The sequence below is a fragment of the Sciurus vulgaris genome, assembly GCF_902686455.1.
Source record: "Sciurus vulgaris genome assembly, chromosome: 10".
NCBI classification, from domain to species: domain Eukaryota; kingdom Metazoa; phylum Chordata; class Mammalia; order Rodentia; family Sciuridae; genus Sciurus; species Sciurus vulgaris.
The window spans coordinates 3704914-3732813 of record NC_136470.1 but is presented as its reverse complement, the minus strand read 5'-3'; the positions used below and the strand labels follow the sequence as shown (position 1 = coordinate 3732813).

At 54.2% G+C, this 27900-nt stretch overlaps 2 long non-coding RNA genes across 2 annotated transcripts; both read right to left on the bottom strand.

The window, feature by feature from the left end:
• Window positions 1-537: 537 nt before the first annotated feature.
• Window positions 538-26589, bottom strand: LOC306637710. The gene is made up of 6 exons (XR_013757237.1): window positions 26330-26589; window positions 25623-25946; window positions 6295-6634; window positions 2899-3171; window positions 2373-2784; window positions 538-993 (listed from the first exon to the last, which is right to left on the bottom strand). It is a non-coding gene; the product is annotated as an uncharacterized lncRNA (long non-coding RNA).
• LOC306637712 lies at window positions 12621-23500 on the bottom strand. The gene is made up of 3 exons (XR_013757239.1): window positions 20945-23500; window positions 19972-20161; window positions 12621-12691 (listed from the first exon to the last, which is right to left on the bottom strand). It is a non-coding gene; the product is annotated as an uncharacterized lncRNA (long non-coding RNA).
• Window positions 26590-27900: the final 1311 nt, after the last annotated feature.

Here is a 27900-nt window from a genome sequence, read left to right as displayed (position 1 = left end):
GGGCCAGGCCCCTGTGGCCATTTTCTCTTCCTAGAACTTGAGGTAGCGCCAGGCACTTGCTGTCATGGATGTGAAAAGGAAACTGTTTACAAAGCCCTGAACACAGCACGCTGTGAAGTCTGCATGGAGGTGCAGCTCCCCCAGAGGGCAGGGGTGAGGACCCCCCACAGACCAGGGCCACCTATGGTGCACTTTTGGGAAGGGCTACCTGCAGTCTGTCAGTAGATGGAAGGCAGGCGACTGTCACTAGGTTTTTCTCCTGCCAGGGGAGGGGTGATGGGAGAAAAGGGGGCGGAGGAGAGGCGGGGCCAGGGAAGGGGCGGGGCCAGAGTGGGTGGGCAAATTCCTCCGTGGTGAGTAAGGCCGGTCCTCAGATACACCTGTAGCAGGTGGTGGGCGTGAGAGTGCTCGCTTTGGCGGAGCACAGGCCGGGGAAACAGTCTTCCCCGTGGACAACGCCTGAGGTTTTACAATATGGAGACATTTACTGGATGCAAATCCAAACAGCACAGGAAGGTACAGAGCAAAGGGAAAGCCAGGCTGCCTCTGCAAGGTTCTGAGATGGCGGTCGGGGTGTCTGCCTTCCTGCCCTGTTCCCCTGGCGCCGTGGGACCCTCCCAGGGTCCTGCAGCGGCTGCACAAATCTCTTTGCTTCTGGAGGTCGGAAGTTGGAAATGAGTCCCAAAGGAGAAAGTCAAGGTGTGCCAGGCAGGCTCCTCACGCAACTCAGGGTCCTTCCTGGCCTTGTCCAGTTTCTGGTGGCTGCCAGGTTCCTCAACTTGTAGCCAAGTCACTCTTCTGTGGTCAGGTGGACCCCTGCTTCCCTCTTAGAAGGATACTTGGTGGAACTCAGTGTCATGGGGATAATTGAGGGCCGTCTCCCTTCTCCAGGGCCTTGACTGAACCACACCCGCCAGGTCCTGGTGACAAATGGTGCCTCACACATGCAGGGGGACTCATAGGAGGCTCACTTTGGGGCCATTCTTCTGGAGCCTGCAGGGATCAAAACTGAGTCACTGGAAGGGGCTGGCTGGGCCTCGCTGGGCTGCCCTAGGGCTCATGTCCAGCTGACCTACTTTCTTCTCCTACATGGTCCTGGTCCCCTGCTCCCCCCTCGCCCCCAGCATCTGACACCCTGCTGGGAACTCTGCTTCCTGCAGCTGCAGCCCCGCTCCCCAAGACCATGGACTCTTCGGGTATTTTGAGGGGCTGGAGCCTGCCTGCCACCCCAGGTATGGCTGTGCTCTCAGCCTTGTCCCTGTGCACCCCCACCTCCTCCTGCCCTTGCCAGGGGCCAGGCCTCTGCTCTGCTCCACTGCCAGGATGACCCAGCACCCTCCTGGCCTCTCCCTGCCGGTCCCTGACTGCTGGAATCTGCATCTGCGGACAGTCTAAGGCACACCTACCTGCGCTGGCCCTGAGAGGGGAGGGGAGGTAGTGATGAGGCAGAGGCCACCCAAGGGAGGCTCAGACCAGGAGGACTGCAGGGAGGGGTGCTGAGCAGTGTCTGTGCCTGCTGCCAGGCTGCCTTCTTATCAATGGGGCCCCAGTCTCTCCCAGTGGACCATCATGCCTCCGGCCGTGGCCATCAGCAGGCACCTGAGGATACTTCATGAATGCTGCTCTCTGAGGCTGGAGCTCTGGCTCCTTTCTTGCCTGGTCTGTAATTAGCAGCTGGCAGTCGGTGGCTGGGCATGGACTTTAAATTGCTTTCACCAGTGCCGAGCTACTTTCCCTGGAACCAGATGCCTCGCTTGGCCCACGCCCATGACTGTTTCCCAAAGGGGAGGGAAAAGTGTATTTGATGCTATCAATGGCTCAGTGGATTGTGGCCCATGGGCCTGTTCTTGGACTATTCTTGGGGCAACAGAGGGGCGGGTCCACTTGTGACAGTCTTAGTGGCCTGCCAAGTGCCTCCCCTGCGTGAGGTGTCTGTGCTGTGGGAGGGGCTTCTTCCTCTAATTCCCTAGAGCCTCGCATGCCTGATACATGGTAAAAGAAAGGAAGGAGGAAGGGAGGGAAGGAGGGAGGAAAGCATTGCTTTAAGGGTCAGGGAATTCAAACCCCATGTGAGGGGTGGGATGTTTATGCCCCCCAATTCTTGCACTGAAAGCTAGTCCCCAGTGTGCTGGTGTTAGGAGGTGGGATGGGGGTGTTTAGGTGACTAGAGGGTGCTGCCTTGTGATAGGGTCCGTGCCCTTGTTAGGAGCAGAAGAGACCAGAGACGTCCCCTCTGCTGTCTGTCAATAAGGAAGCCCTCACAGACACGGACTCCAGCACCTGACCACGGAATCCCAGCCTCCAGAACCACAAAAAATCTCTCGTTTTAATGCCACCCTGTTAAGGGTGTTTTGTTAACAACCAGAACATACTAAGATACCCGTCAAGCCCATCACACCTTTAAAACTGGAAGAGTTGGAGAGGGTGTCAGATTGAATGCTGACACTGCTAGCGCGTCCTCCTGACCCCTGGAACCCCTCCTTGGTCAGCTTGTGGGCTCAGATCCGGAAGCCCAGGCACTGCCCTGAGTGGGCACCTTGGGACTCATCTTCTGGCAGCCCCTCTTGCTGACCTGGGGCCGGGCGGCAGCAGGCACCGAAGGGCAGCTGCTGGCCTGGAGAAGGTGGATTTCACCTTCAGAAATGGCCAGTTGGTCCAGAGACAAAGCAGTTCTGGGGCAGACAGGCGATGGAGCTCAGGGCAGCAGAAGCAACTGATGACCCGGCCTTCCTGGTGGACGCAGACAGATGGGCTCGGAAGCCACAGAGCAAGGACTCCCCCGACCTTTCAAAAGGACAGTGAGGGGAGGGAACCAAAATTCAAACGCCAACCCCTGCAGCCCCTAGGGCTCCCCCCTCCTTGCCCACCCCAACAGGAGACCACAGCCGCAGGATGCACACCTTCTCTCAACCCCTCTCCAGGAGAGGGCTGGGGGAGGAGGAGGCAGGAAGACGCGGGAGGCACAGGAACATAAGATCCCCAGGGAGAGGCCCCTAGGCTCAGCACAGGGAGTGTTCCAGGCCCACAAAGCAGACGCCTCCGGGGCGGGTGGGTAAGCCAGGGAGCTCCCCACAGTGTCTCCTGTGGAGGGGGCCCAGGTCCACCTGCTTTACGAGTTTTCTGTTCTCACAGACGTGGAGTCGTGTCCAGCCTCTGTCCACACATCCTGACCTGTGAAGACCAGAAAAGGAAACTGAGGTTGCTGAGGTGCGGTCATTTGCCAGATCACATCCGGAGCTCCCCTGGGGAGGGACTCTCAGTGGGCCACCCTGCTTCCCAGGGTTTTCTCTGCCCTGGACACCAGGGCCTGCTCAGCATCACTCTGACTGCCAGAGACCATTCTGCTCTCCAGCCTAAGTCCTTAATCTGGAGTGGAAAATAGCTTTCACCTGCTGAGCTGACCTGGCCCAGCAGACTTCCTGACAGGAGCCAACCCTGAAGGCCCTGAATGGAGGCTATTTTCAGAAGCATGAGAGCAAAGGAATGTGGAGCAGCAGGTTGGACCAGAGAGCTGACCCGTGACCTGGAGCGGGGAGGAAGGACGGGAGGGAGGACGCCACCCCTCTGCCAATCAAAGGGATGACCAGGGAGGATGGAAAGCTCCTGTCTGGGGGTTTCTTTTGTGAGTTTTGTTTGTTTTTTGCAGTACTAGGGATTGTACTGGGCCTCATGCCCGCTAGGCAAGCAGTGCCTTACCATTGAGCTATATCCCAACCCCAAAAGATCCTTTTTTTAACACTTGAAAGGCAAATTTGCCAAGAAGATCCAAGATGAACCCTCAGACCCACCTCCACTAATTTACTGGAACCAGGAGAAGGAGGATTCAATAATAGTGAGACTATGTAACAGTGTCCACTTGACGCTTTCAATCAGCCCTGCTGCTCCGCCACTGAGACTGATGTTTAAGATGGACACCTTTCTCTTCCTCTCCCTGCTCCTCCCTGGTCTCTCCCTCCCTAATCTCAGGGGAAACAGGATCACCTTTCTTCCCCATCCTGGGCACAGTTATCTGTCCTGGCACACACCCACCATAGGAATGGAGTAATCCAGATTTCCAGGATGGCACAGAAGGTCTCAGGAATGGCTGTCTCCCAAATTCACAAGTGGATCACAACTCCAGCAGAGAACACGTGGAATGCAGCCCCTGAGTCACCTCTTTAAAAGTCCCTGCTCCTGCTGAGGGGCAGAATCACAGCTCTGGGACAGGAGTCCCCTGTGTTTCTCCTTTGCTAGCAAAGCAATAAACCTCCTTTTTCCTTTTTCTCGAAACTGCGTCCTCACTATTGGAGTGGCACTGGGGACAAGGATGGAGCTTTCGTAACTTATTGAGTGCCAGTGCTTCCCCTCCTTGGATGGGGGAAGTCGCATGAGCCCACACTAGATCCAACCTACAGAGAGTGGGAAAGGCGAGTAATCCCCCGGCCTAGCAGCCGTGGGCGGCGCGTACCGCACAGCACACTGCAGGGCGCCGGCGGTCTCCCCTTGTGGTCCAGGACTAACTGGAGCTGTGGTCCCTGCCACTGCTCAGCTTCTCAAGCGGACGTGGTCCTCCATCCCTAACCCAGGACGAGATCCGAATTCAAAATTCAAAGTGGTTTCTACTGAATGAGTAGCTTTTGCATCACCCTGAAGTTGCAAGATCCAAGTCAGGGACCATCTCTACACAGAAGGTCCAAAGTGTCCCTGGGAAGACAAGAAAGGGAAGGAGGCAGCTGCACCCCAGGCAGGAAGGTGCAGGCGGGGCCAGGAGGCTGCTGCTGACTGAAGTTGCCGGGGAGTGAGGCTGCCAGGCCAGCAGGCTTGGACCAGTGCAGGCCTTGAGCTGGACCCCGGCTGAGCCCACCTCCTGAGCCTTCCCATTCCACAGGGCCCTGTGCAGGACGCGTGCTGATCCACAGAAGTTCCGTCCCTGCTACATCTCAAGGTCAGCTTGTTGGATTTAGAGGACCCTCTCTGAGTGTCTGCACCACACCTGGGCTCACAGGGACTGGTCTCAGCAATTCAGCCAGAGCCTCTGGGCTCCATCAGGATTCAGATGGTGGGGCCATGAAACACCTTTCCTCACTAGCCGGAGCTCCTGGGAAACCTTTAGGGTTAGGTGATGGCTGCCCCGGCAGGAACTTGGGAAACTTCCAGTATGTTTGAGACCAGGTGTCAGAAGCCACCCCAGCATGTTGGTGAAGCACATGGACCCTGGAACCAGACGCTTGCGCTCCACCCTGGCTGTGCCACACAGTCCCGATGCTGCCTCTCTCCGTTCCTTGGTCTGCAAACACAGGACGGTCAGAGTTGCCTGCTCCAGGCCAGTGAGGACCGCCTGGCTCACATGGGCAGCCCGGCCATCAGGGCACCTTGGCTGGGTTTTGCTCTGTGAGCCTTCCCTACGGCCCCTGCTCCTGCCCCTGTCCTAGCACATGGGGAAGCCACGTTCAGATCTTGGGAGGGTTCAGGACGCGTGTACTGAACAGCACGCCGGCCCAGGTCCAGCACTGCACCTGGAGATGTCCGCAGGAGGGCAGAGTGTTCTGCGGCACGGCACCCACCGTGTGACCACAGGGTGGGGTCAAAGCATCTTCGTGGTCGGTTCAGGTCAGAAACAGCCCCGAAAGAGTCACTTGACTGGTTGGAATTCACCATCAAATGAGTTACAGAAAAGCTTCCCATTTGATTTGGATTTCAACATTGAGGACCACAGACTTTCATCTTGTCTTGAAAGTTTAAGTGTAATCAGGGCCCAGGTGACAGAGTCCAGGAACGCAGTGGCCGGGGGCAGTGGGGCTGGGAAGCTCTATGGAAAGGACGTAGCAGCCTTTTGTTCCCTCAGATGGAGACTTGTGGGCACAAACACCCAGGGTGCCAAGGCTTCTGTGGAATTCCTGATTTGAACATGTCGGTTAATGGAATTTAACAGGGGGGTTGGCAAACCTAGAGAAGGCGACTGGCGACTCATCAGGCCCACCGGAACTCCGGCTGGGAGAGCAAACTCGGTCCCCCAGGGCCAGGCCTGCCCTTTGCTGGCTCTTCCCCAGCCAGCTCCTCTCTCAAAGGTTCTGGTAAGACTCTGGGCTGTGGCCCCTGAGAGCCCAGCAGAGCCCAGGAGAAGAGAGGACGCCGCCGTCCACGGCAGACCCGATGGAGCCCTGTGGCAAAGCTGAAGGTGGAGGAGCCTGGAATCACCCTGAGCTCTGGACCGCAAGGTAAGTACGTGGAGCCTTAAAATAACCACAAGCTCTTCCATGAGAGGAAACGCAGGGGAGACCTCCGCCATCCACGCCCGGGCTAAACGTCACCCACCTGAACTCCAGCATCTCCTCCAGGGAGCTGCTCACACCTTGCTACGTGAGTTCTCCTGGGGAGCTTTCGTACAAGCTCTAGAATTCTGCTTTCTTCCTCCTTTTCTTCTCTTCCTCTCCTCCTCCTCCTCTCCTCCTTCTCCTATTTAAAATGAGCTCTACCTGGAGTTATAAAAGCAGACCAGCCTCCTAACTGTCGGGTTGGTGTGTGCTGCCACACCCAGATACTTTAAATGCAGGAGAGCTCTCTGGACAACTCTGAGTTCAGGTCACTCGACACAAGTCCTAGTTACTGGTTCCTTTCCTTCCTCGGCATTCTTTGGTGCTACTTCACGCTGCGCCTGGTGGCAGAATGCACAGGTTGGGAAGGGCAGGGTTAGAGCCTGCTGTCGCCGGCCTGGGCTATGCACCCACCACCTCAGTGAGGTTATGACAGCGAGGCGTCCTTGTTACTGCAGAAATGCACCCGGTGTTGAATGCGATCCTGCCACGGCCTCCTCTGTGCCCACGAGAACTTCACACTGCTCACCATTCTTCTGGAGAGAGTACCTACCTGAGGCAATGCCAGGCAGCCCTGCCAAGGTGCACCTAAGGCAGCAGGTATCTGGGAAAGGCCCTGGACAAACTTTCTAAGCAATGGACCCCAAATCCTGTACCCAAGCCCTGCTGCATGTCAAGAGGCCAAAGACGTCAAGGCCAACACCTCAAACCCCACAGGTGCCCCCACTCTGTGCTCTGGTCCCCTCTTGGCCCTCTGCCTCTGCAATTGGAAAACAGGGAGAGGAGGCCCCTCTGCAGCCTCGGACCATGCATTTGCGTTGGGACTTGGTGCTAAGGAATAGCTGCTTTCTGCATCCAGGCCTGGCCTCATGTTCACACATGGTGAAGGGCTAGAGGAAGCGACCGTGTTACGTCACATAATCTTTGTGGTCAGAACACTTGAAATGTTCTCTCTCAGCCACTCTCAAGAGTGCAGTTCTTGCTGGGAATGGTGGCACAGGCCTATATTACCCGTGAATGGGGAGGCTGGGCAGAAGGATCCCAAGTTCAAAGGCAGACTCAGTCACTTAGCAAGACCCTCACCTCAGAAACACAGCAAGACTTGGTCTCAAAAAAAAAAAAAGGACTGGGGACATCGCTGGGGTAAAGTGCCCCTCGGCTCAATCTTCAGTACAACAAAACCAGAGTGAAATTCTTGCTGTTGATTATAGTCCCCGTGCCCTGCAATGGAGCCCTTTAGCCCTCTCCTGCCTTACTGGGGTGTCACACCCTTTGACCAGCATTCCCACCCATGTTGGTCTCCCCTCTGCTCCCACGAGTTCAGCTTTTTAAGATTGCAACATAATGGAGATCATGCAGAGATTGCCTCTCTGTGCCTGGCTATTTGACTTAGCATAATGTCCTCCAGGTTCACCCATGTGGCCACAGATGACAGGATGACATCCCTGTCGTGGCTGCATAGTATTCCACCTTGTATATGTACCACGTTTTCTTTACTCCTCTGCGGATGACACTTGGTTATCCATGCCTGACTATTGTGGATGGGACTGCAGTAAACGCCAAGAGCACAGGGCTCTTCCACATACTGACTTCAGCTCTTTTGGATGAATACTCAGGAGCAGGATTGCTAGTAATTCTTTTTTTCTTCTTCTTGTTTTGGTATGGGGAATTGAACCTGGGGTGATCTACCTATGAGCCACATTCCCAGACCTTTGTTTTGTTTTGTTTTTATTTTTTTGAGACAGTTCTCACTGAGTTGCTCAGGGCTTCACTAAGTTGTTGAGGCTGGCTTTGAACTCACAATCCTCCTGCCTCAGTCTCCCAAATCTCTGGGAGTACAGGCATGCGCCACGGTGTCCGACTTCACGTGGTAATTCTATTTTTAATATTTTGAGGAATCACTATTTTGTTTTCCATATAGTGAACTAATTTACATTCCCAACTCCTGCACATGTGGGAAACAATCAGCAGAGTGAAGAGACACCCTACAGATGGGAAAATACTTTGGCAAATCATACATTCAATAAGGGATGACATTCAAAATGTCATCATTTTGAACTCAAACAGCCGACAGAAAGTAGGCAGGCTTATCCAAGTCAGGTGTTCCGCCTCTCATCCCAGCACCAAGGGAGGCTGCGGCAGGAGAATCACAAATTCAAGGCCAGTCTGGACAACTTAGCGAGACCCTGTCTCCAAAATAGATAGATAGACAGACAGGTCTGGGGCTGTAGCTCAGTGATAGAATGCCCTTGGGTTCAGTCCCCAGCCCCAAAAATACATACACACATCCCTTGATTTTAAAATGAGCAAAACACCAGAATAGGTATTTCCCAAAAGAAGACACAAACGGCCAACGGGGGTGGGCAAAAACGCTCCGTGTCACAAGGTGCAGGGGCAGAGCCACAGTGGACTATCAGCAGGCTCCAGGCTGGGAGGCAGAAGGCGGGTGCCCGTGAGGGCGTGGAGCACGGGGACTTCTCTGTCCTCTCCGTCTGCTGTTTGCCACGCTGAGATGGAACCCAGGCGCCGGGTGGGAGCTCTGCCCGACCCCGCTCCAGCCCGATGTACGTGTCTGAAATGACGACGCTCCAGCAACGGGGGTGGACGGGCACAGCCACACCGGGCTGCGGCGCAGACCCTCCGACCAGCTCAGAAGACGTGGCGAGCGCTGCGTGAGTAGCCGCAAAGACGCCCTCACTCTTAGATCAGATCCACCTCTGCACACACTGCCCGGGGAAGAGACGCCATCAAAGACCCTGGGTGAAGCCACCCAAAGGCTGCCCACCTTGGGACGGAGCTGGGGCGACGGGCACCCTCGGATGGAGAAGCGCACGTCTGACAGGAGCGCTGGCCACACCTGGGGCAGGCAGGCGGGCAGCGCTGGGGACACGGCGGTGGCATTTAGGGTGGACTCTAAGGAGCAAGGGCCATTTTCCAGGCAGCGGTGGAGGGAAGAATCTCCAGACGAGACGGGAGGTAGGTGCCCGAGGACTGTGCGCCTGGAAGCGGCGAAGCGCTGAAGGACTTTCACGTCCCCACCAGGACGAAGCTGAGGAAGCGGAGGGCAGACAGCGCGGAAAGCACGAAACCTCGTACATGGGAAGCTCGGTGGCCGCCACCTCACCAGCTTGCTGAAGGCCCACATCGCCAACGTATGAGTGGACTGGCCACCTGTCCCCCAGGTGGGTGGTGGGTGCTTACAGAGAGGTCACTGCGGTCTTCGGTACAGGACAGCATCACACCTTCAGGATCAACCAGTGTGGACGCCTCAAAATGAGGCAGCAGGCCTGGCGGGGCTTCCTTCTCCTCAGGCACCCAGCACGTTCCTGGGTGAATCCAGCCTGGGGGTAGGGGGTCTTCTGTACACAATCTGGTGTCCCTGGTGTGCAGAAGGTGACCTGGGGGAAGGACCCAAGGACAGGGCAGCTCTGGCCTCGCCCATGGGCAGCGACTAAGACTTTTCTCCTCCCAGACCTCAGGGTAGTTGCCCTGCAAATGGTGAGAGGCTGAACACACAGGCAGACGGGGGCCCCCTGGACCCCAGAGTCAGCATGCAGACTGACAGGTGAGCTAAAACGGGCCCGTGGGGAGAGAGCCGTAGTAAGTAAAGCCCTCGAGAGCCAGGCAAGTTAAGCAGAACCCTGGAGCATGCTGGGAAGAGACCAGGCGTCACTCTCCTGAGGAGATCCACAGTGACAGTGGCGTGCTGCTTTAGCAAAGAACAGCATTCCGACCTCCAAGAAGAGGCAGCGGCCACGGGACTCCATCTGCAAGAACATTCGTGAACATATTCCAAACCAGCAAAATCCAACAACAGCTCATCGGCTCAGGATTTCTCCCCACCCCCTGAAAATCACCCAAGTAATCATGTGAAGTGTCCCCTTGACGCTTTGAATCAGCCCTGCTGCTCCGCCACTGAGCCTTTTGTTTAAGATGGACAAGTTTCTTCTCTTCCTCTCTCCCTGCCCCTCCCTAGTCTCAGGGGAAACAGGATCACCTTTCCTCCCCGTCCTGGGCACAGTTATCTGTGCTGAGCACACACCCACCACAGGAGAGTAATCCTGACTTTGGGGATGGCACAGAAGGTCTCAGGAATGGCTGTCTCCCCAATTCACAAGTGGATCACAACTCCAGCAGAGAACACGTGGAATGCAGCCCTGAGTCACCTCTTTAAAAGTCCCTGCTCCTGCCGAGGGGCAGAATCACAGCTCTGGGACAGGAGTCCCCTGAGTTTCTCCTTTGCCAGCAAAGAAATAAACCTTTTTCCTTTTTCTTTTTCTCAAAACCGTGTCCTCCTTATTGGATTGGCACTGGGGACTGGCACTGGGGACAAGGACAGCGTTTTTGAAACAATCAGCTCAAACCTGGGCACATCCCTGTCCTCTCTCTGAGAGGTGGGGGCACCGGTCCCTCCCCAGGGTCCTTTGCTGTCCTTACGTGAGTCTCTGCCTGTGTCTTGCTTTCGACTTGTCCTGAAATTCTTCCTGTGACAGTCGAGGTCCCCTCTTAAGGCCTCTTTAGATCTCCTCCAGTGACAAGATGACTTTAAGCGCAAGGATCTGCTCCAACGCCAAAGCAGCCTCCTCGGACCTTACGTTATCCGAGGAGAAATAACGACATGCAGGAAATGTGGCTCCCACAAATCCCCTCCTTGGGGACCTCGATGGCCCAGAAGAGGAGAGGAAGGCTCTCACATCATGTAGACTGACGCTCTCGCGAACGTTCTCGCCCTTCTCTTCAGAGCGCGTCTGCACTAGGGAAACGGACTTGGTTTCCCATAAGTCGTTCTGTCGGGACCCAGGCCTTTGCTCGTCAGCAAGGCAGCCGTCCCCTCGGACGGGCTCCCTCGAGCGGAGGAACTGAGCCTGTCCTGGGGTCTCCTCCTGGCGCTGCAGCCAGCCCTTGGCTTGCTGCGTGTGTGCCCACGTGGTCCCCAGCTGGCCTGCCATCTGCGCCGGATGGTGTCGCTCCTGGGGGCTGTTTACCTGGCGAGACCCCCGTCCTCACGTCCTCGGCTGAGATCCCCTCCCCCACTCAGAGCCGAGACCCTCCGCTGTCTTCCCCTTGGATTTTTCTGACACCTCCCTCGGAAATTCCGGGGCTCACCATCCGAGTAAGTCAGCAGAGGGGTCTGACCCGATCCTTCTTCGGCACAAATTTAGAAGCAGAACATGACAGAATTGACGTTTTTCAGTAGCTTGCTGTCCTGGGCCCAGTGTGGAGAGCAACAGCAATGTCCCGTCCTAGCTAGAGCCTGTCGGTTGTGAGGCCTGGCTCGGCTGGACGCCCTGCGCAGGAACGGAGGCGCTGGACCTGGCGCCCACCTGCAATGGAGCAGAGGCTAAAACTGGGTTCCTGTAACTCTTCCAAGATCAGAGTGAGGAGTGGCCAAGCCAGAGAGGGAGGCAGGTGGGAGGCCAGCAGAGATGATGGAGCAATTGGAGACCAGGAGATGAAGCTCCTCAAGGCATCCGTCCCCCTGAGAGGTGGTGGCACCCGTGAGGCAGAGCCGGGAAGGACGCAGGGACAGGCATCGCCATGCTGAAGGGAGGCGTGGGGACCTGCATCAGCCAAGGGCTGGGGCTCCTCGGGGACAGCAGAAGAGCCACTCCAGCCCGCAGTACCACGCCCTCCAGGAGACACGGGCTCCAAGGACAGGCCCCCTTCCCTCTCCCTCAGCGTCCTGGCACCTGGGCCGGGCAGATGTGAACCCAGCACAGCCTCCGCCCGCAGCCGGCACCAGCTCGGAGGCACTGGCCATGACCCAGGAGGCCCATGCTTCTTTCTCCCAAGTCCTGCTGCCCATCTCTCTTCCTCTTCTCTCCCAAGGCTGCCTTCCTTTAGGAAGCCCGCTCTGGCCTGAGCCACACCTGGGAGCCCGGTCACGTCCCAGGCAGCTCGTTCTCAGAGCCTCGAGGGCAGGGCCGGGCTTCGTCCCAGGGCATGGGGGGACCCAGCCTTGTGAAGGATCAGCACCACCAGCTCGATCAGCACCACCAGCTCGATCAGCAACGGGTGAGGCGTGCGGCCACAGCGCCTGCGCCGGACCTTCTCAGAGCCAGGGGCCCACTGTCTGAGGCTCTGAGAGGGCCACCGCTTGGGCTGAGGGCACATCTTTCCAACACCCTGCCAGTGACCCGGCCACCCTGTAGCCTCCCGGAGCCACGGAAGCCAGGGCTTAGAATCCACAGCCAACCAGAAGTTCCCGCACCTGGACTTCTCCCAAGGGCACACAAGGCCTGGGGTTGGCGGTGATGCGGCTTCTCCCTCGGCTGTCTGCAGGACTGGAGTGCGCTGCTTCTCTCCTCTGCTTCCTCGTGGCTAAGTCAGCTGAGAGGACTGCGATGGTCAGTGGAGATAAGGCACCCCCAGGAGTGACCACAGCCAGGCCATAGGACCTGCACAACAGACGCTCTATTTTGTGTGTGTGGCGCTGGGGTCGGACCCATCCCAGAGCCTCCTGCAGCCAGGCAAGCCCTGCACCACCAAGCCGCACTAGGAACCCCAGCACTAGCGCTTTAAGAATGCAGTCTCAAGTAAGGCAGGTGATGGACAGGCGAGAGGCAGGCAAATGGTGGATGATAGACGCCTGACTGTGAGCAATCTGCTCTCAAAAAAGGCATTGATATGCTGGCAGACTGCAGGTCATCACAGCAGACAAATGGGTAAACACCAGGGGATCGATAAGCAGCAAAAACTGCCTCACTGAGAAACAGATATCCTCTGCTTGAATCCAGCGTTACGGAGCAACAAGGAACGCAGCCTCCCTCTAGTCCGCCATCTTGGATCCCAGCTTTATCCAACTGTACTATGGCATTTGGAGGATATATTCTATATATCTAAGCATGATCTTTATTCAGTGTCTAAATAGAAATGGAGGTCTTACCCTGAAGCCGGTGGCATTTCTCCCAAATGGCAAGTGGTTTCCCCAGGATTGTGTCCAAAGTCACCCATCACTGGCTGTGGAAGTAGACATTCATCCTAAGTTGTGCACTTGGAATTCAGAATCGTTGACGTTTAGAAGACTCTGAAACTTTTACCAGGCTAATGATAGTTCATGAAGACAAACACAAGTCATAAATATTGAGTGGAACTCCAAAAAGTTCCCCACTTGTCTTTCTGATTCATCATTATATAAAAACGCAATTGAGCGTGGCCGCTTGGATTCGGGGTGACTACACCAGAGGTGACTACACCAGAGCTACAGGCGGTTGCCAGAGAAGGGGCTGCGTGGCGAGCTGTTTGGACTCAGACCACTTCTGAACCCCGGGGCCTGCCCGGAGGAGTAGGAGGAGGAGGAGGAAGAGGAGCGCGGCAGGTCCTTTGGACTCGCAGTGACTGCATTAGTGCTCCAAGCGGCTGCTCAGAGGAGAAGGCGAGTGGTGAGTTGTTTGGACTTAAAGTGACAGCTCCTGAACACAGGGGGGCTGCCTGGAGGAGAAGCGTGGTGGGTCGCTTGGTCTTGAGTGGCCGCACCAGAGCTCCGGGCGGTTGCCCAGAGGACCTGTGCAGCGGGTCACGTGGATTCAGAGCCACTCAGAGCGACCGCTCCTGAACACCCGGGGGGTTATCTGGAGAAGGAGGAGGAACGGGGAGGGTCACTTCGACTCGGAGTGATTGATTGCCCACGGCTACGGGTGGTTGGTGGGAGGAGGAGGCACGCAGTGAGTTTCTTGGACTCCTAGTGACCGCACCGGAATACTGGGTGGCTGTCTGGAGGAAGAGGCGTGTGGCGGGTCTCTGGGACTCAGAGCGATTGTTCGGGGCCCCAGGTGGCTGCTCAGAGGAGGGGCCGCATAGCCAGGCGATTTAGTGCAGAGCAGGGTCCCAGGATCTAGGAGGCTTCTGGGTGGAAGAGCCGCACAGAGACAGGCTTAGGGCGGAGCGAAGGTTCCAGGCCTGCGGGCAGATTCTCTGAGGAGGGGCAGCCTAAGGAGATTCATCTGCGAAGGGTGAGGCTCCCAGGCCCAGGAGGTAGGGCCGGGCCCCTGGGAACTTTGCAGAGGAAGGCAGCCCAGCCCAGGCGGTAGCTGTAAATTGAGGGGAACCTCTAGGAGGGTACTGACCAGCGACACCTCCCCACCGGGTGAGTCTTCCCTGCTGGGTGAGGTTTCCCCACAAGGACGGTAAAACCAGAGACTCAGGCCCAAACAGGCCTTGCCTCAGCCCGCGGCCTAGGTCCCCTTTGGATGACCATTGGTCAACAAGTGGAGGCACCTCTGCCCACTAGCAGGGATTATACCCCACCTGAAGGCCACCACTCCTAGAGAGGCACCTGAAGGCCACCACTCCTTAGCCTTCCTACTGAAGGCTAAGGGGGGATATATATAGAAATCTTCAGGGACATTGTAAGTCAATAGAGGAAATCTGCAATAGCTCAGCGGTCCTCTGATACCTGAACAATATGAGAAAACAAGGAAAGAAAATGCTGCAAACAAATCTAGATGTTACATCAATAAAACCCAATGACAGCATGGCAGAAGAAATGACAGAAAAGGAGTTCAGAATGTACATAATTAAAATGATCAGAGAAGCAAACGATGAGATGAAAGAGCAAATGCAAGCATTGAATGATGAGATGAAAGAGCAAATGCAAGCATTGAATGATCGCACCAATCGACAGTTAAAAGAGCAAATACAGGAAGCAAAAGATCATTTCAATAAAGAGTTAGAGATATTGAAAAAAAACCAAACAGAAATCCTTGACATGAAGGAAACAATAAACCAAATTAAGAACTCCATAGAAAGCATATCCAAAAGGATAGAACACCTGGAAGACAGAACCTCAGACATTGAAGACAAAATATTTAACCTTGAAAGCAAAGTTGAACAAACAGAGAAGATGGTAAGAAATCATGAACAGAATCTACAAGAACTATGGGATATCATGAAAAGGCCAAATTTAAGAATTCTTGGGATTGAGGAAGGCCTAGAGAAACAAGCCAAAGGAATGAACAATTTATTCAATGAAATAATATCAGAAAATTTCCCAAATCTGAAGAATGAAATGGAAAATCAAGTTCAAGAGGCTTATAGGACTCCAAATACACAAAATTACAACAGACCCACACCAAGGCACATTATAATGAAAATACCTAACATACAAAATAAAGACAGAATTTTAAAGGTTGTGAGAGAAAAGAACCAAATTACATTCAGGGGGAAACCAATACGGATATCAGCAGACTTTTCAATCCAGACCCTAAAAGCTAGAAGGGCCTGGAACAACATTTTTCAAGCCCTGAAAGAAAATGGATGCCAACCAAGAATCTTATACCCAGCAAAACTTACCTTCAAATTTGACGATGAAATAAAATCCTTCCATGATAAACAAAAGCTAAAAGAATTTACAAAAAGAAAGCCAGCATTACAGAACATTCTCAGCAAAATATTCCATGAGGAAGAGATGAAAAACAAAGAAGCAAATCAGCAAAGGGAGGAATTATCCTAAAGGAATTGTCAAATAAAGGAGGAAACAAGTTGTGTCAAACAAATAAATAAACAAAATTTTAAAAATGAACCAAATGACCGGGAAACCAAATCATTTCTCTATAATAACCCTGAATGTTAATGGCCTGAATTCATCAATCAAAAGACATAGACTGGCAGATTGGATTAAAAAGAAAGATCCAACAATATGTCGCCTGCAAGAGACTCACCTCATAGAAAAAGATACCCATAGACTAAAGGTGAAAGGATGGGGAAAAACATACCATGCACATGGACTCAGCAAAAAAGCTGGAGTATCCATCCTCATTTCCGATAATGTGGACTTCAAGCCAAAGTTAGTCAGAAGGGATAAAGAAGGTCATTTCATACTGCTTAAGGGAAGCATAAATCAGCAAGATATAACAATCATAAACATCTATGCCCCAAACAGTGGCTCATCCATGTATGTCAAACAAATCCTTCTCAATTTCAGAAACCAAATAGACCATAACACAATAATACTAGGTGATTTTAACACGCCTCTCTCACCACTGGACAGATCTTCCAGACAAAAATTGAACAAAGAAACCATAGATCTCAATAACACAATCAATAATTTAGACTTAACGGACATTTATAGAATATACTATCCAACCAAGAGTGAATACACTTTCTTCTCAGCAGCACATGGATCCTTCTCTAAAATAGACCATATATTATGCCACAAAGCTAATGTTAGCAAATACAAGAAGATAGAGACACTACCTTGTATTCTATCAGATCATAATGGATTGAAGTTAGAAATAAATGAAAGAGTAAAACACAGAAACTATTCCAACATCTGGAGATTAAACAATATGCTATTATATGATGAATGGATAACAGAAGATATTAGGAAGGAAATTAAAAAATTCTTAGAGGTAAATGAGAACAAAGAAACATCATATCAAAATCTCTGGGACACTATGAAAGCAGTACTTAGAGGGAAATTTATTTCATGGAGTGCATTTAATAAAAGAAGTAAAACTCAACAAATAAATGACCTAACACTACAGCTCAAAGCCCTAGAAAAAGAAGAACAGACCAACACCAAAAGTAGTAGAAGACAGGAAATAGTTAAACTCAGAGCTGAAATCAATGAAATTGAAACAAAAGAAACAATACAAAAAATTGACAAAATAAATAGTTGGTTCTTCGAAAAAATAAACAAAATTGATAAACCTTTAGCCACACTAACAAAGAGAAGACGAGAGAAAACCCAAATCACTAAAATTCGGAATGAACAAGGAAATATCACAACAGACAGGATTGAAATACAAAACATAATTAGAAGCTATTTTGAAAATCTATACTCCAACAAAATAGAAAATTTCGAAGACATCAACAGGTTTCTAGAGACATATGAATTGCCTAAACTGAACGAGGAGGACATAAACAATTTAAATAGACCAATTTCAAGTACTGAAATAGAAGAAGTCATCAAAAGCCTACCAACAAAGAAAAGTCCGGGACCAGATGGGTTCTCAGCCGAGTTCTACAAAACCTTTAAAGAAGAGCTCATTCCAATACTTCTCAAAGTATTCCATGAAATAGGAGGGAACCCTCCCAAACTCATTCTATGAAGCCAATATCACACTGATACCTAAACCAGACAGAGACTCATCAAGGAAAGAAAATTTCAGACCAATATCCTTAATGAACATCGACGCAAAAATTCTCAACAAAATTTTAGCAAATTGCATACAAAAACATATTAAAAAGATAGTGCACCATGATCAAGTGGGTTTTATCCCAGGGATGCAAGGTTGGTTCAGCATCAGGAAATCAATAAACGTAATTCACCATATTAATAGACTTAAAGTCAAGAATCACATGACTATTTCAATAGATGCAGAAAAAGCATTTGATAAAATACAGCACCCCTTCATGCTCAAAACACTAGAAAAAATAGGGATAGTGGGAACATTCCTTAACATTGTAAAGGCCATTTATGCTAAGCCCATGGCTAATATCATTCTAAATGGTGAAAAACTGAAAGCATTCCCCCTAAAAACTGGAACAAGGCAGGGATGTCCTCTTTCACCACTTCTATTCAACATCGTTCTTGAGACTCTGGCCAGAGCAATTAGACAAACCAAAGAAATTAAAGGGATACGAATTGGAAAAGAAGAACTCAAACTATCCCTGTTCGCTGATGACATGATTATATATTTAGAGGAACCTGGAAATTCCACCAGAAAGCTCTTAGAACTCATAAGTGAATTCAGTAAAGTAGCAGGTTACAAGATCAATGCCCATAAATCCAACGCATTTTTATACATAAGTGATGAATCTTCAGAAAGAGAAATTAGGAAAACTACCCCATTCAAAATAGCCTCGAAAAAAATAAAATACTTGGGAATCAATCTCACAAAAGAGGTGAAAGACCTCTACAATGAGAACTATACAACACTAAAGAAAGAAATTAAAGAACACCTTAGAAGATGGAAAGATCTTCCATGTTCTTGGATAGGCAGAATTAATATTGTCAAAATGGCCATATTACCTAAAGTGCTATACAAATTCAATGCAATTCCAATTAAAATCCCAATGACGTACCTTACAGAAATAGAGCAAGCAATTATGAAATTCATCTGGAAGAATAAGAAACCCAGAATAGCTGAAGCAATCCTTAGCAGGAAGAGTGAAACAGGGGGTATTGCAATACCAGATCTTCAACTCTACTACAAAGCAATAGTAACAAAGACGGCATGGTATTGGTACCAAAATAGAAAGGTAGATCAATGGTACAGAATAGAGGACACGGACACAAACCCAAATAAATACAATTTTCTCATACTAGACAAAGGTGCCAAAAATATGCAATGGAGAAAAGATAGCCTCTTCAACAAATCGTGCTGGGAGAATTGGAAATCCATATGCAACAGAATGAAACTAAACCCATATCTCTCACCATGCACGAAACTAAACTCAAAATGGATTAAGGACCTCGGAATCAGACCAGAGACCCTGCAGATTATAGAAGAAAAAGTAGGTCCAAATCTTCACCTTGTTGGTCTAGGATCAGACTTCCTTAACAGGACTCCCATAGCACAAGAAATAAAAGCTAGAATCAACCACTGGGATAGATTCAAACTAAAAAGCTTTCTCTCAGCAAAGGAAACTATCAGCAATGCGAAGAAAGAGCCTACAGAGTGGGAGAATATCTTTGCCAATCATACTTCAGATAGAGCACTAATCTCCAGAATCTATAAAGAACTCAAAAAACTCTACTCCAAGAATTCAAATAATCCAGTTGACAAATGGGCTAAGGAAATGAATAGACACTTCACAGAAGAAGATCTACAAGCAATCAACAAACATATGGAAAAATGCTCAACATCTCTAGTAATAAGAGAAATGCAAATCAAAACCACCCTAAGATTCCATCTCACCCCAATTAGAATGGCGATTATCAAGAATACGAGCAACAACAGGTGTTGGTGAGGATGTGGGGAGAAAGGTACACTCATACATTGCTGGTGGGACTGCAAATTAGTGCAGCCACTCTGGAAAGCAGTGTGGAGATTCCTTAGAAAACTTGGAATGGACCCTCCATTTGACCCAGCTATCCCACTCCTTGGCCTATACCCAAAGGACTTAAAATCAGCATACTACAGAGATACAGCCACATCAATGTTCATAGCTGCTCAATTCACAATAGCCAGACTGTGGAACCAACCTAGATGCCCTTCAATTGATGAGTGGATAAAGAAACTGTGGTATATACATACAATGGAATATTACTCAGCCATAAAGAATGATAAAATTATGGCATTTGCAGGCAAATGGATGAAATTGGAGAATATCATGCTAAGTGAGATAAGCCAATCTCAAAAAGCCAAAGGACGAATGATATCGCTAATAAGTGGAGGATGACACATAATGGGGGGGGAGGGAAGGGTTAGTGTTAGGGTTAGAGTTAGGGTTAGGGAGGGGGGCAAGTATGGAGAAGGAAGTACTGTATAGAGGGTAAAGAGGGATGGGAGGGGTGGGGGGAAGGGAAAAAATAACAGAATGAATCAAACAACATTGCTCTATGTAAATTTATGATTACACAAATGGTATGCCTTTACTCCATGTACAAGCAGAGAAACAACATGTATCCCATTTGTTTACAATAAAAATAAATAAATAAATAAAAACGCAATTGATTTATGGAAAAAAAAAAAAAAAAAAGAATGCAGTCTCCCTCCTCTTCCCAGGTCACCTGTCTGCACGGGCTCATTGCATCTTCCACAGGTCTGCAGAGGGGCGTCTGCGGTGGGCTGCCCAGTTATGGCAGCCCCAGGGCATGAGCGGGCACCAAGCAGACATGGCCTGGTGGTGGTGGTGGCTCTGCTGAGCAGATGGAGCGGGCTCCCCTCTTGACAGGTGGCTGACTGCGTCTCAACAGTCCCCTGTACCAAGGCGCAAAGGCAGGCCTGGTTCTCCCCCTCAGGAGGCCAGTGCCCAGACGTCAGCTGGCTCAGAGGCCCTACACTGGAGCCACTGGACACAGCCAGGGGGACACTCAGGCCGCTGGGGGCCTGCCCCGAGGTCCACACCAGTGGGTTTGGATTTCTAGACGAGGCATGGGGATAGGGCCGGGCCTCCTGACTGCCTCCTGAGAGGACAGGCCCGACTTCGCCAGATTCTTATTCCTCCCTTTCCAAATGTGACTCTAACGTCATTTAGAAAGTCCGGGTGTTGCAAGGCTTGTAACCATAAGCAGTGGTTGTCACCGCGCCCTCCCACCTCCACTTCCCCTGAGTCACCTGCTTTCAAGTCCTTCCCTGCGTCTCCCGTGATCTTGGCCTCCACGGCACTGGGGAACAGGACTCACTCTTGCTTCCTGGCTTTCCAGTTTTCACTCACGCTCACTGGCACCTCCCCCGCGCCCACTGCAACCCTCACAAGCCCAGGTCTCAGGCTTTGGCCAGGCCCTTTGACTATTGCTACGACCTCCTCATGCCACAGCTAAACCCGGAGGACACAATGAAGGTCTTCTTTTCTGAGCAGCTTTTTGTTTCTCCTGGAGTTAACAATTGCTCATTTTTTTCCACCTGTACATAATTTCTTACAATACTTCTCACCGATTACTCCCCAGAAATCTCTGACGGAGCTGTGAAACTCCTCTGAACAAAGGCAGAGATGTGGGGCAAGCACTCATTTTTGTTTTGTCCGTGTCATGTTGCTTTTACCTTGGAGACTTCCCGTGCCCTTCGCTCCACATCCAGCTGTGCGGTTCAGTCCTTGCTCACGTGGTGCGCGCATCCAGGAACGTCCCGAGGAGGACGTGCCTGAGGCGCAGTACTGATGTCTTGCCTATCTTCAAGCCTCTGTTTGACCCTTACACCTGGCTGACGGTTTGTATGGATGAAGAATCCCAGAAGAAAACTTTTAAAGACTCGAAGCTGTGGCTCTGTTACCTTTCACTCTCCTGTGTCCCCACCGAGAAATTCTGATCTCTGCGTTTTTTATTTTGTATCTGTGATTTTTCTTCTCTACACCGTTGCTGTAGTTTTTAAAGCCCCAGCATCTTGAAGTCCCCAATGACGTTCCTGTGGTCTGGGAATCTGGCTAGCCCTCTCAGCTTGCAGGCCACGCCCAGCGCTCCAGGAGTGCGCCCGTGCTGTTCTGCTGTCTGGTTGTGCTGGCTTCCTCTTCGTCCCCTCTGCGCATTTCTCCAAGTCCAGCACCCACCTGGCCCATTTCTCTGTAGCCCTGAATTTCCCTTCAGTGGGTGGTTCAGCTGCCTGCGCCTAGGGACAGAAGGGACTCCGGGTTTGTGTTTCTTTCCACCTTTCAGCCACTTCCCCGGGTCGGGCCTGCCCCTCCTGGTGCCTGCGGCTCCTCAGCTGTTCTGTAGCTGCAGAAGTTCACGACCGTTTAGGATCCAGTTTGCTTCAATGGTCACTGGAGAGTGGCACAAGGACATCACCTGTGGACTGTTGCTGGCTGCAGGGACCAGATCCATTCAAGCAAGCCACCAACAGCGCTTCCCTTCTGCTACTTGGAGAGAGCAGCCCAGGCTGGACGGTGCCAATGCCCTCGCCACCCCTGCTGCTTCTGTCGCTCTGCTTAACCACGGGGCTTTCTTCTTCATGGTAACCTCATGTCACAAGACAGCTGCTCCACCTCCAGCCTCACATCCACATCCCAGGTGGACAGAGGAAGAGAAGAAACGACAGGGAGCAAGGAACCATCCCAGTCAGGGGCAGGACTTTCCCAGGCTCTCCAGCAGGATGTCACTGCATGAACACCGTTAGGGACAGGGGCTGGGAAACAAGTGGTTCAGGAACACGGCTCCACGCCAGCTGGGATCCTGCCAGCTAGGACAGAGGGAGGCTGGATCCCGGAGCCGCTGACTTGCCCGCCAGCCAGCACGTGCCCGTGGAGGTTTCCGTGGACGCCTCTTGCCCGCCGCCTCTTTCCTGGCCCTCGGTTCTTGTTTGCTTCTTCCTTTCCCCGGGCTGGTGTGTGCGAGAAGTAACCTCATGTGTTCCGTGTGCCACGTCCAACTCGAGGTCCCTCCAGGAGCCCCCACAGAAGACCAAGGGCCATTGCACTGGCCTCTACCCTTGCTTCTTATTTTCGGCTGAGAAGAAAGGTGGCTCTTGCTCAGCCACCTTGGGTTCGAGTTTCCTCCCTCCTTTCTGCACAGAGAGTCGCCTGGCAGAGCCAAGCCTGAGCTCTTGTTCCTGCTGTGCTGTTGGCTGTGGAGCCTCGGGCAAGGCACACAACCTCTCTGGTTCTGACTTTCCTTTTCATCTTTCCAATGACGAAATTGGATCAAGAAAGCACTTCCCATGGAGAAGTCCATCAAAGCCGAGGAGGAAGGAGGTCAGCAGCACTGGGCACGTCCTCTTCCAGCATCACTGAAATCGAATCCCACAGGCCCCAAGCCAAGGCCTCCCCTAGCCTCCTGCTGGTCAGTCAGGTGCTAAAAATAGTCCCAGCCTGCAGCCAGAGCGGGAGCCTCATTCTTTACCGCCAGGTCTCAGCGCGGACCCCTGACTCCCACTGCCCCCCAGCCTGGAGCGGAGGCAAGCGCCACGGCCACAGGAGGTGCTGGGCTCCGCGGCTCCCGGGCTCTGCCACGGAGGCTTAAGTCCTGGAGAGGAGCTGACGGGCGCTGGCTGCACATCCACGCGGGTCGCTGTCAGTTCACCAAGAATTCTTCCTGTCGTGACCAGTCCTGGGCGGGCACATCCTGGAGTCCTGAGAACACTGGCGGGCACGGAAAGGAGGACCGGACACCGCGCACTCCGCCCCGTGTGTCGCCCTAACCCGGTTTGTGACCCACGGCCGCAGAAACAGTGGTAGAATTCTGGAGGAAGCTCTGTCCACTCAGGCAGCCTGTGGCCTCCCGGGCCCTCAGCCCCATGAGAAGCGATGGCATCCGGCCTCAGGGCTGTGCCGTGACCCCTGCCCAGACCTCCTCCGCAGGCGGCGCCCCGCCACGCCCTGACCTCGCCTCTCTCCGCTTGCCTCTAGGGGGTCTGTCCTCCGTGACAGTCAGCCCAGCACTGTCACCCCCCTGCCATCCTGGGGTGACCCGAGCCTCTGACCTCCAGGGGGCCCCTGCTTCCCCCTGGAACCAGCCCCTGGGCTGGCCACGTGGTCGTCCCAGGCTGAGCGCCCATGCGGAGCCCAGGAGGACCTGGGGACAGGGTGGAGTTAGGAGGTGACTCCAGGAGCTGGAGTGGGGGTGCAGAGGGTGGAACAGGGAGGGGACGCTGGCTGGAGGGTCGGGTGGAGGGGTCACCTGGCCCCGGGAACTCTCAGGTGGGGATGGTCAGGGGACGGTCAGGGGACAGCCTGTCTCCCCCTCTCCAGTGGGTCCTGAACGCCAGGCACGTGGGCTCCTGTGGAGAAGCCCGGGGGTGGACAGTGACCAGGGCAGCCACCAGCATGAGTGAGCAGCCCCGCCTGCACCTGGCACTGCACCTGGCTGGCGCCTGAGGGCCAGGGACTCAGAGGCACTGGATTCACCGCTGTGCCGGTCGCTGTGCCGGTCCTTCCCAGGCAGGCTCGACCAGTCCTCCCAGGCAAGCGGCTCTCAAAGCAGAGCCCCTGCCAGTCCTCTGGGGACAGAGGGCGACAGGTGGAATGAGCAGCAAGGCTGTCCACGGCCACCATGGCGTCCAGAGGCCTGAAGTGCACACTTCGGGGCCAGTGGCTGAGCAGTCGGCGAGGCCGGGGACAGAAGGGCAGCTGCAGGTTGTGGGTAGCGTCACAGCGGCTCTGCCAGCTCCTCTGGACCGACTGCCTGCAGGGCCGAAGCCCAGAGGCCGGCCAGCTCAGGTGCCTGGGGCCGCCATTGCCAAAGCCTGCCGGCCCACAGTCCCTGCCACACCCCTGCCCGCCACCCTGGCTGTCCTCCCTGGACCTCGGGCGTGTCCTGAGCCTTAGGCCCCCAGTACTGTCCCCATCCTCACCACCACACAGGACCTGGCTGGTCACCTGAGGAGGAAGCCTCCTGCCTCCTGTCCAGGGGCCTCCCTGTGTCCCCCTGCTTCCCTGTGTCCCCAGACGCCATTCTCTGCACCCAGAAGGACCCAACCAGTGGTGGGGACTCCTGAGCTGCCCTGTGGAGCCCCTGTGCTCCGCCCTGCGGCTGCAAAGGCCCGTGGGCCGGGCTCCTGGTACAGAGCTCTCCAGCCCAAGTCCCCGTTCCTCCATCTCCAGGGAAGTCACCGGGGCTCAGAGGGGTCAGCTGACATCCCCAAGCCCACACGGCCCAGACCTACCTTGTCCTCTCAGGTGGCCCCACCTGAGCCAGGAAGCAAAGCAAAGGAGGACTTGGGAAGAACCCGGGGGCCACCTGGGTGCGCTCACGGCCTCTGCCCAGGAGACCCTGGGCGAAGCAACCCGACGGTCCCTGGACTGCTCAGCACGATGCCCTGCTGAGGGCTGCCCACCTCAGTCCACCCAGGCCGGGGCTGCGGAGAGAGCCGTGCGGGTGTGGGTGAACGGCTCGGCGCACGACAGGCTTCCTGACCTTCTCAGGCAGTATGCGCTTCTCGGAAAATAGCGTGTGAGGATTAAAATGTTCTCGCCTCCTTGCCCCGGAGGACAGGAGGGCCGTTCGGAGCCGGGCGCACCAGGAGAGGGCTGGCTGCCTGCAGGTCCCAGGCCACGAGAACCAACCCTCAGCCAGGGAGCTGGCCTGGCCCCCAGGCTGCCCAGGAGGACAGCGGCAGGGCCTGCAGGGCTCGGACTCCTGCCTGGACTGGGAAAGCGGCTCCCAGGTGGACGAGGACCAGCAGCCGCCCCCGCCCTGACCCGGCCTGCACTGCGAGTAAAGAGGCACCGTGGCAGGGACTGAGCCCTGGCTGCTACAGTGTCCCTCCAGGACATCCCAGGAGAGTGGCCACCAGCCCCGGCAGGAGGCTGCAGCCCCAGCCCCAGAGGGTGCAGGGTGAGACGGGCTAGGCACCTGGCTTCCCAGAGGACACCTTGAACACCCTGCCACCAGGCAGTGGGGTCAGCAGAGAGACAGGCTCCCCAGCAGCTCCCTAGCCCCAGAGTGGACACAGAACAGTGCCGCCCAAGGGGGATGGCAGGAGGGGCCACGGCTGTGTCTGTCCTCCTCCTTGCACCACTGGCGATGAGCACCCCAGGACTGCACTGGGGCTGGCCATGGGCCTGGGCTCCCCTTAGGAGCTGCCACAGGCCCCGAGTGGGAAGCTGTACAAATGCACTTTCCTGAGAGCAGGAGCTGCCTTGTCTCTGGACGAGGCGGGACTCTGTGATGAAGGGCTGATTGAAGAGAAGCTGCTCGACCACGTGCTCCTCCTTCCTTTCTGGGAGGACGTGATGCCTGGAGCCTCTGCAGCCATCTTGCCCCTGGAGGGAAAGCCAAGAAGATCTCACCGACTCGAGGGCTCCCTCCAAACTCGGTAGGCATGGCTTCTGCTCTGAATCTTGGAAATTCTGAGAGTTACGCCCAATGCCTCCCCACACTGCTTTCTTTAAGCAGAGCCATCTGCTCGCAGGCAGAGGACCAGGAGGCCTGCTTGGTTTCCTGCTCTCTGCACTTTGTCCCTCGGGTAGATCTTGACTCCAAGAGCAGGCTGCGCTTCACGCCACGGTGCTCTAAATGAAAATGAGCTCCTTAAGGTTTCCTGACCTCCCCATTCCCACGAGCCCTAATTTTCTCTTTGTGGCGTGATTTCCCGTTGTCATGGAGACCCACACCTACAGTTGGGGGTGGGAACAAAGGTGGGTCCAAGGCTCCGACCCGGAAGGACTACCCGCCGTGGCCGCCCCCCTTTCTGTCCAGTGCTCTCCTCAGCCTCCTGCACACACCGCCGTTCAGGGAGCCTCTGGACACCCCTCCAGCTGGGGATGGGCGGGACCCTCGCTCAGCGCCCAGGACTCGCCAGGGGAAGCCCACAGGAACCTCCACCCTCCACGTGGAGGGCACCGCGCAGAAGCTGTGCTCTGAGAACACACAGGCCTGCCACCTCCAGGCCACCCCGACAGGCGGGGCGCTGACACGCACCAGATGGAACCTTCCGCCCAGCCCTGCTGTCCCGAGGGAGCCGAGGAGAGCAGAGCGCAGAGGGCGCCTCCCTCACCTCCGAGCAAGGACTGCGAGCCCAGCTTGGCTTCATCCCGAGTCACAAGAGAGGACTCGAGATCATAGAAAGGAGGCAAAAGGGAAGAGGAGACCACGACTGTCCATCCAAACGCGAGGTCAGACCTCCTCCCCAGACCTGCTTGCCCTCCAGGCCTGGCTCCCCCAGGTGTCTGGGCGCCTGAAGTTCCTGCGAACTCACTGATCCGTGGAAACCGCCCAATTCTGAGGAGAGCCGAAGAGCAGCGGCGGCCCAGCTGCTGCGTCGCAGATTAGGGCAGAGCGCGGGAGAGAGGCTTGAGAGACCTCTAGCCGCTTGCCTCCGACGTGCCTGTCGGTCAAAGGAGACAACCTCAGCCTAGGCCCTGAGGACGTCCAGGCCACCATAAGCCATCCTGTGACACCAAGACGTCCCTACACCTTCCCACGCTCATTCCCACAAAGTTTCCTTTAAAAGAAAAGTCCAAGGCCCCCAAAATGACCCTGGCTCCGGAGACAGCCCGTGCTGGGCGCCCTGGCCTTCGGTACGGCTCTTCGTCTTTGTTAAACCTGCCTGCCCTTAAATCCCTGTCCACGGGGCGCAAGCCGGGAAGTCCTGGGCAGAGCCCCTGCCTCTGGAGCGGCCCCCGCCCCACACCCCGGTTCCAGTCACTTCCGCTTCCCCCAGCACCAGTGCTGTTCCCAGCTGGGGCTCCCGGGCGGGCCCAGGAGTGGCCTCATGCGCTGCCAGCGTGCAGTGCCTGGACTCTGCCGTGGTTAAGGATTTGGAGTGGGAGGTTCCCCTGCAACCCAGGCCGCAGAGGAGGCGGCCTGGAGGGGTGCACCATGGCTGGGTTCAGCCCTGCAGGCTGGACACGGGGAGGAACAGGCTCCCAGGGGCTGCCAGACACCCTTGCAGACGCCCTCTGTGCTGCTCACAGGGTGTTGGGTCACCAGACTTTGGTGACTCACCCTGGGTGAGATGGACGGACGCGTCTGTGTGACCTCCGACAGCTGTCCTAGGCTGACACGTTCTCTGACTTCCTCGACGCGAAGGCTCCACCGCGAGGAGGCCCCTTGAAATCCCCGTGTCTTCAGGTCAGCTGCAAGCCCTCAGGACAGGTTCAGGTTGTGTTTTGTTCAAATAGCGGGTAAGGTGTGCGCAATAGGAGCCAGGCGTCCTGGGCCACCTTGTCAGCCTGTCTATCGCAGCCGCATCCGACGTGGTCCAACAGATCACTGTGGGGCTGTGCAATAGGACAGGGGTGCAAGAGGAAGCCGGGGAGGACCGCTGTGCCTTTCTCCCACCCCCGACCTCCGGCCCACAATCGGGTGACAGACTCCAAACCAAGCTGTTTGCCCTTGGCATTGGAGCGGGTTAGGAATTCAGGAAGTGACTGCATGCACGAGCCACCCTCCCGTCTCCGCTTGTAAGCAAACACAGAGGATTCGCTGCTTGCTACTTGCGGAGCCAGTGAGCGTGGTCATGAGATATGGAGGGAGAAAGAGCCGTCGCCCAGGGGCACTGAGGAGAGCCCCACGGTCATCTGCAAACTGAGGCTCACGACTCCCTGGGAGCCGGCACCTCACCTC